Genomic DNA, 6,517 nt, shown 5'->3' with positions numbered 1-6,517 from the left:
TGAATCTTAAAGTTTTGGTCTTGGGTACTTTTTCTGGGCTACTGAATTAAAACTTGGCAAAGAAATTTTTTATTCTAGTAGCCCAGCAGGTTACCATCTGATGTTTACCTCCCCTGGTCATAAAACCATGTGAGCTTACGCATTACTTTGCATTTGTCTTGTGTCATCCATCCATCAACAATAGCTTGTTACCACTGTGTAGTCCATATTTCTGATCCAGTAGTAATCAGACATGGAATATAGGATTTTATGGTAAAAATCTCACACAGTTTGAATCGTGAGCCGGATCTATGCATATCAGTGAGACATTTTCTCATCTAATTGGCTAGCCTTATTATTATTCAGGATGCCATGTTTCTGATCTGATTTAGATTAAACTTGGATAACATGTTTATATCATCAAGATCTTGGGCAAGTTAAATAATGAACAAGATTCACACCTATATGTGAGAAAGCTTGCCAGTAGCTTCTCGAGGGTCGGTGGGTCTTTCCGGGGTTTTCCCCGAGTTCTTCCTCCACCAATAATACTAGCCGCCATGTATAGCCTATCGTTTGCTGAAAAATGGCGTTAAACCATACTACACACCTATCAATGAGTTAATCCTGTGTATGATTGGTTGAGCTTGTTATCACTCCAGAGGCCAGATTTCTGATTTGATTTGATGAACTTGAAATGTATGCATATATCATTCAGATCTTTTGATGAGTTCGATAATGAGCAAGATATACACCTACTAATAAGATAATCATCCATGCAGCTGACAGCAGGTTAGCACTCAAGAAACCGTATTTCTAATTGATTTTTGTTGAATCTTGAAATATAGGCTTATGTCATTTACTATCATGGAAGGGTTCAATAAAGAACAAGATGAAGTAATCTTCCATCTCTTTGGCTGACTTTATTATCACTTGAGAAAATCAGTCTGTTTACAACTTGGAATATATGCTTATATAATCAAGATATTGGAAGTATTCAATAACAAGTGAGATCAACGCTTATTAATGATGTGATCTTGTATGTGATTGACTGAGCATGTTCCAATTTAGAGACTTTATTTTGTATCCACCTTTGTAAAGAAAAATTTTCAAATGTGCATAAATCATTAAGATCTTAGACTAGTACAATTGTGAACACGATCTTCAATGAGTACAATTGTGAACAAGATCTTAGATGAGTACAATAGTGAACAAGATCTTAGACAAGTACAGTTATGAACAAGATCTTTAAGCAAGTACAATTATGAACAAGATCTTAGGTGAGTACAATTGTGAACAAGATCTTTGATGAGTACAATTGTGTACAAGATTGTTGACAAGTACAATTGTGAACAAGGTCTTTGACAAGTACAGTTGTGAACAAGATCTTAGATGAGTACAATTGTGAACAAGATCTTAGATGAGTGCAATTGTGAACAAGATCTGTGCATATGAATTGGGCAATTTTGCATCTGATTGGTTGAGCTTGTCAACATTTTAGTGACTTGATTTCTGATATATTTTGTCAGACTTGGGGAAATAGGCTTATATCACCATGATTGTTCTGGAAAGAAGCTGCAAACTTTTGTCCATCTTATCATTACAAAACCATAAACCAAATTAAATCCACAGAGACTGCAGTATGTACATCATTTTCTTATCAATATTAGCCTGACAGATTGCAGTATGTACATCATTTTCTTATCAATATTAGCCTGACAGACTGCAGTATGTACATTGTTTTCTTATCAATATTAGCCTGACAGACTGCAGTATGTACATCGTTTTCTTATCAATATTAGCCTGAGATATTCATTTTCCTTGGAAAGCATTGGCAGGTCAAGTAACAAAAAATTCAGTTTTCTCATAAGCACAGGCCTTGATTAAAGTAGCTAGAAAGGTTTAGGGAATAATAGGACATTGAAACCAGCCATGGGGACATTTCTGTACAAAGTACATGTCCCATAAGGATACGTGAGGAAACCCCCCATGATATATAATTCATATTTTTTAATAACAATATATGTAAATGTCCATTTATAATAAGAATCCCTATCTAGTGTGGACATTGTACATGGATCTGATTACACATTTTTTATTACACTGTAAAGACGTTATCACCATGAGGACAATATGCCTCATCAATGTGTACCACTCTTTATTATTATTACAGTATCCGAGATTTTATTTACTGGTGTTTTTCATTTAATACAATTAAAAATTCAAATCATATCAGCATGTGCCAAAACAAACAATAAAATCACAATTGTATCTTTCATGTGCAACATCCAGCAGTCAGATTACTAAAGATAGCTTTTCCTAGCTATTTATGGTATCTCCATGGAAGTGTAGGACTCACAGTACTAATTCAGCTCCTTTATTAAGCCTGCTGTACCACAATATTAAACTCAAAAACATGATGGACCTATATTTCTCAGTATAGATTGGGGCCCAGAGTGGTCTAAAGCACTCACCGTTACTGATCACTGCCATGTCACCTCTGTGTGGGTTCGAGTCTCCGGTTCAGCCGATGTATGTGAGAAAGCTTTCCAGTAGCTTCTCATGGATCGGTGGTTCTTTACTGTGTTTTCCTCGGTTCTTCACCATTTATACTAGCCACCATGTATAGCCTATATTTTGCTGAAAAATGGCATTAAACCTTACAACTCGTTATAGACCCCTACTTGGTGCAAGCTTCTCTGTAGAGTCCACCTTATGTTCAAAATGTTTAATTCCACACCTAAAGTATTGGATGCTAGTTTCAGTAATGTGTGTTCCAAAGTCTGTAAAATGTCTGAAATTCCATCAATGAAACTTTTTTCTATATAATATTTCTTTCTGTTACAGATATCTCAATCCCACAGCTAACATTTTTAAGTAATCCTAGACAAACTATATCACAAGAGCTACTGTACTATTTTGGTTTTTGTTTCTGAATGCTATCATTTGCAGTGCAAATAATATTTCAGACCTGCATGTCTGATGCTCCCTCACATTAATGCTGATGTGGAAAGATTATTTTTATGTTGAGGAAAATGAAACAATTCTTTTGTGGACATCAGGCTTATAACAAAGATGAATACATCTTACACTTGCATTACCTTCAAAATCACCTACTGAACCACTGAAAGCAGCAAAGACTGCATAGAATTAAGACAATATTGTGCCATCCAGTGGATTTGAAAGACAAACTTGGTGTATTTTTACATGTCTGTGTGATTGTGATGATCTGGTGTTGGCAATATTTTATTTTTTCTTCTATTCAAATTTGAATTTTCCAGCCATTTTCCATAGGCTGAACTGGGATGATAACTTGTACAATTTTGCCTGCTTGGAGTCATGAGCTTTGAACTTGAAACACTATTTTTTGGAGTCTTAGAAAAAGAAAATAATGACATTCCAAGGCCACACAATAGTTTTAGCTGGCCTTACTGCCAGATAATGAAATAACCTATGTTATCATATGAAATTCAACTTGCTTTGTTTGGTCAGTGACCATGTCCTCTTTAAGCATAAAATAATAGGGATATTATTTTCCAAAAGGGCAACCAGTATGTATGTGTGTGTGTGTGTGTGTGTGTGTATGTGAGAATTAAGATTTTTAATGTAACTTTAAAAACGTTTGTCATATCGCTACAATGTCTGTAGTGTGGCAATTTATAGTGATGTCTAGCACTAGAACATCATGCTGCAGACATGTAGCATCAGGCCCTACCAAGTAAGCTTATATACATTAGGATTGTTGATGATGAAAGAATCAGTTAAAAGTTAAATTATAATTGGGGTACATTAACTGTAATTAGATGCAAGTTTTATACGTGGAGTCTGTGAACTGTAAAGATGGATAAATATTTTGCATGTAATAAATACCCAAATTTACTAGTGCAGCATTCAAGAGTAAGAAACGGGGTACATTCCAAGTAATCATGGATACCCAGGACGACTTAAGATTCATCATGAGTTATGTGGATTATGTTAAGCCACAATCAATGAATACTTATTAATTCCAATGGATATTATCAATAATTTCTCTTGAATTATATCTGAACACAACTAACATGGATTCCTACAGACAGGAATGAATTATATATATATATATATATATATATATCACACACACATAATGGATGCTTTTGGAAACTAATCATTTTCATGGAAAATTCCACTAGCTCGTAAACTACGCTTTAGACCTTGAGCTCAAATTCTAGTAAACATCTTGTTTACCACTTAATTATTATGTCTCGGTGGTCTTAAACTAATGAAGAAAAGATAAATTAACAAATAATTTGTTCCTCTACAATACGTGAAAATTTGAAAAGATCGTACAGTATTATGAATTAAATCCCAGTAATCCTAAAAGTGCTATCACCGGTCCAAATGTATGAAGTTCCAATTGAATTCTAGTGGTGTTCCAAATAAATTCTGATATTGAATGTGTTGTTGCCTGTAGTCTTGAATGTGCCAATGGCCTGGAATGTTGCAACATAGCAATAGATGTATGCGTTGCAGTTATCTAGATCAGATGTTATCATGTGTCACAATTATCTTGACCAGATGTTATCATGTTCCTTAAATGCTGGAATGTTGACAGAATTTTTCATACCAAACGCCATTACTTTATTACTGTTGAAGTTCATCTAGAGCTGCAAATGGCAAAATTTCTTTTACTCTATCCGTGCGAGGAATTTGCCAGAATCGTTTTAGAAGGCCAAATGATGACATATTTTGCATTTCCAATTTTGTTAATGGAAACGAATTCTTGGCATTGAAAATGATTTCGTTTTATATGAAACTATTGATTTTTCTATAGTTTGTACACAGTCTGGATGTTTTATCTCGTTTATTTCCCTTTTAAATAAATACATAAATACTCAGCCTAACTGTGTTTTAGGCTTTTTACTTCTGGGATCGAACAATAATCCCCACTCTTGTTACATCAGACATTGTCTTATCATAATTTAACAGAACTAAATCTAATTGGGCCCCAAGTGGCCGAGTGGTCTAAAGTGCGCACTCACCTCTGCGTGGGTTCGAGTCTCGGGGTTTGGCCAATGTGGGTATGTGAGAAAGCTTTCTAGTAGCTTCTTGTGGGTCAGTGGTTCTTTCCGGTGTTTTCCCAGGTTAGACATCCTCCATTTATACTGGCCGCCATGTATAGCCTATCTTGTGCTGAAAAATGGCGTTAAACCCTACAACAACAACAACTAAAGCTAATATGGGTTAGTTTGCAACTTGAAACTTACACACAGGACCCTATTATCATGTCTTTCCCTAGCGCTTGCCACATTCCTAAATGGAACCATGACATAACTAGACATCTTAGTAAATAATACTACAACCCTGTGGACAACAAATCACTTACTGGACGATGTTGTTCAGCAAGCGCAGATTTCTCAATTTCAAAAGTTCACAAATTAAATACATAAGTGATTTAATAGACTTCACATCTTGTCATAACTAGATGATTTACTACTTGGCAATTCATTGACATAACTTCTCTAGACAAAGTAAAATCAGTTAGCATACATGATACCTGTAACTTCAGACAAATAAATTAACATATTCACACACTTTGTATCAGAAGTAATGCATGAAATGCGTACAATACATTATTCCTATCGTATCTAAATGAGGAAATTGGAACAAATTCATATCAATGAAATATTGTTTGATATTCTTAGAATACATGAATTATATAACATTCAAGACAAACGAATGCAACTATTAACTTCCGAACTCACTGAAAATTTATGTATTAGTTTAAAACGAATAAATACATAAAATAATTATAAACTTATATCAATGATCAAAAAGTAATTATAAACTTATATTAATGATCACATCGTAGGCAATCAATACAAATCTTGCTCTCTCCCAGACTCACTTTTCTTTGAAGCCGAATATCTTGTTTCATTAAATTCCGTGTCCCTCAACTTCCAGACACACGACCCCTGGACAATTTAATAACGAGAAATACTTGTTCCCGGATTTAGACTTCTTGCCTCCTGCATAAACTTTAAGTAATTTCACGAGGGAGAATACTTACAATATTGAATTTCGCCTGGGAAGCATACCATCTTCTTTAGCTTAGCCGATCAGGCTTAACTTTATGTAACCGCCAATCATTTAACACGTCCAACGATGTTAGAATAATTATCTCTAGTCCGGCTTTATTAATAACTATTCTATTAATAACTATTATGGAAAAATTCAATTTGTGAGACTTATTTCAAATTGCCGGGATCTGTCAGGATTAATTCAAATTCTGACATTTTCCGCCACGTAACCCCAAAGTACCCTCGCCTCTGTAGGACTCTAATCGTTATAACGCTTAAAACTGAATTATGCCCCAGAAAGAGCACCAATTCCTATCTCCGGCTAGCGATTTATTGCGAACCTAGCCCATAGGTAAATGTTATTTGTTACATGTCACGCTGACCGGAACAAGACTGCCTCAGTTATGGCGCAATAATCATCTTGCAAAATTCATAACGTTACATCAATACCATTTTCAATAGCTCTTTTGCCATAGGTTTGTAAT

Source organism: Sinohyriopsis cumingii, chromosome 3, assembly GCF_028554795.1.
Source record: "Sinohyriopsis cumingii isolate HCF-2022 chromosome 3, ASM2855479v2, whole genome shotgun sequence".
In the NCBI taxonomy this organism is placed as follows: Eukaryota; Metazoa; Mollusca; class Bivalvia; order Unionida; family Unionidae; genus Sinohyriopsis; species Sinohyriopsis cumingii.
Note: the sequence above shows the minus strand (reverse complement) of the source record.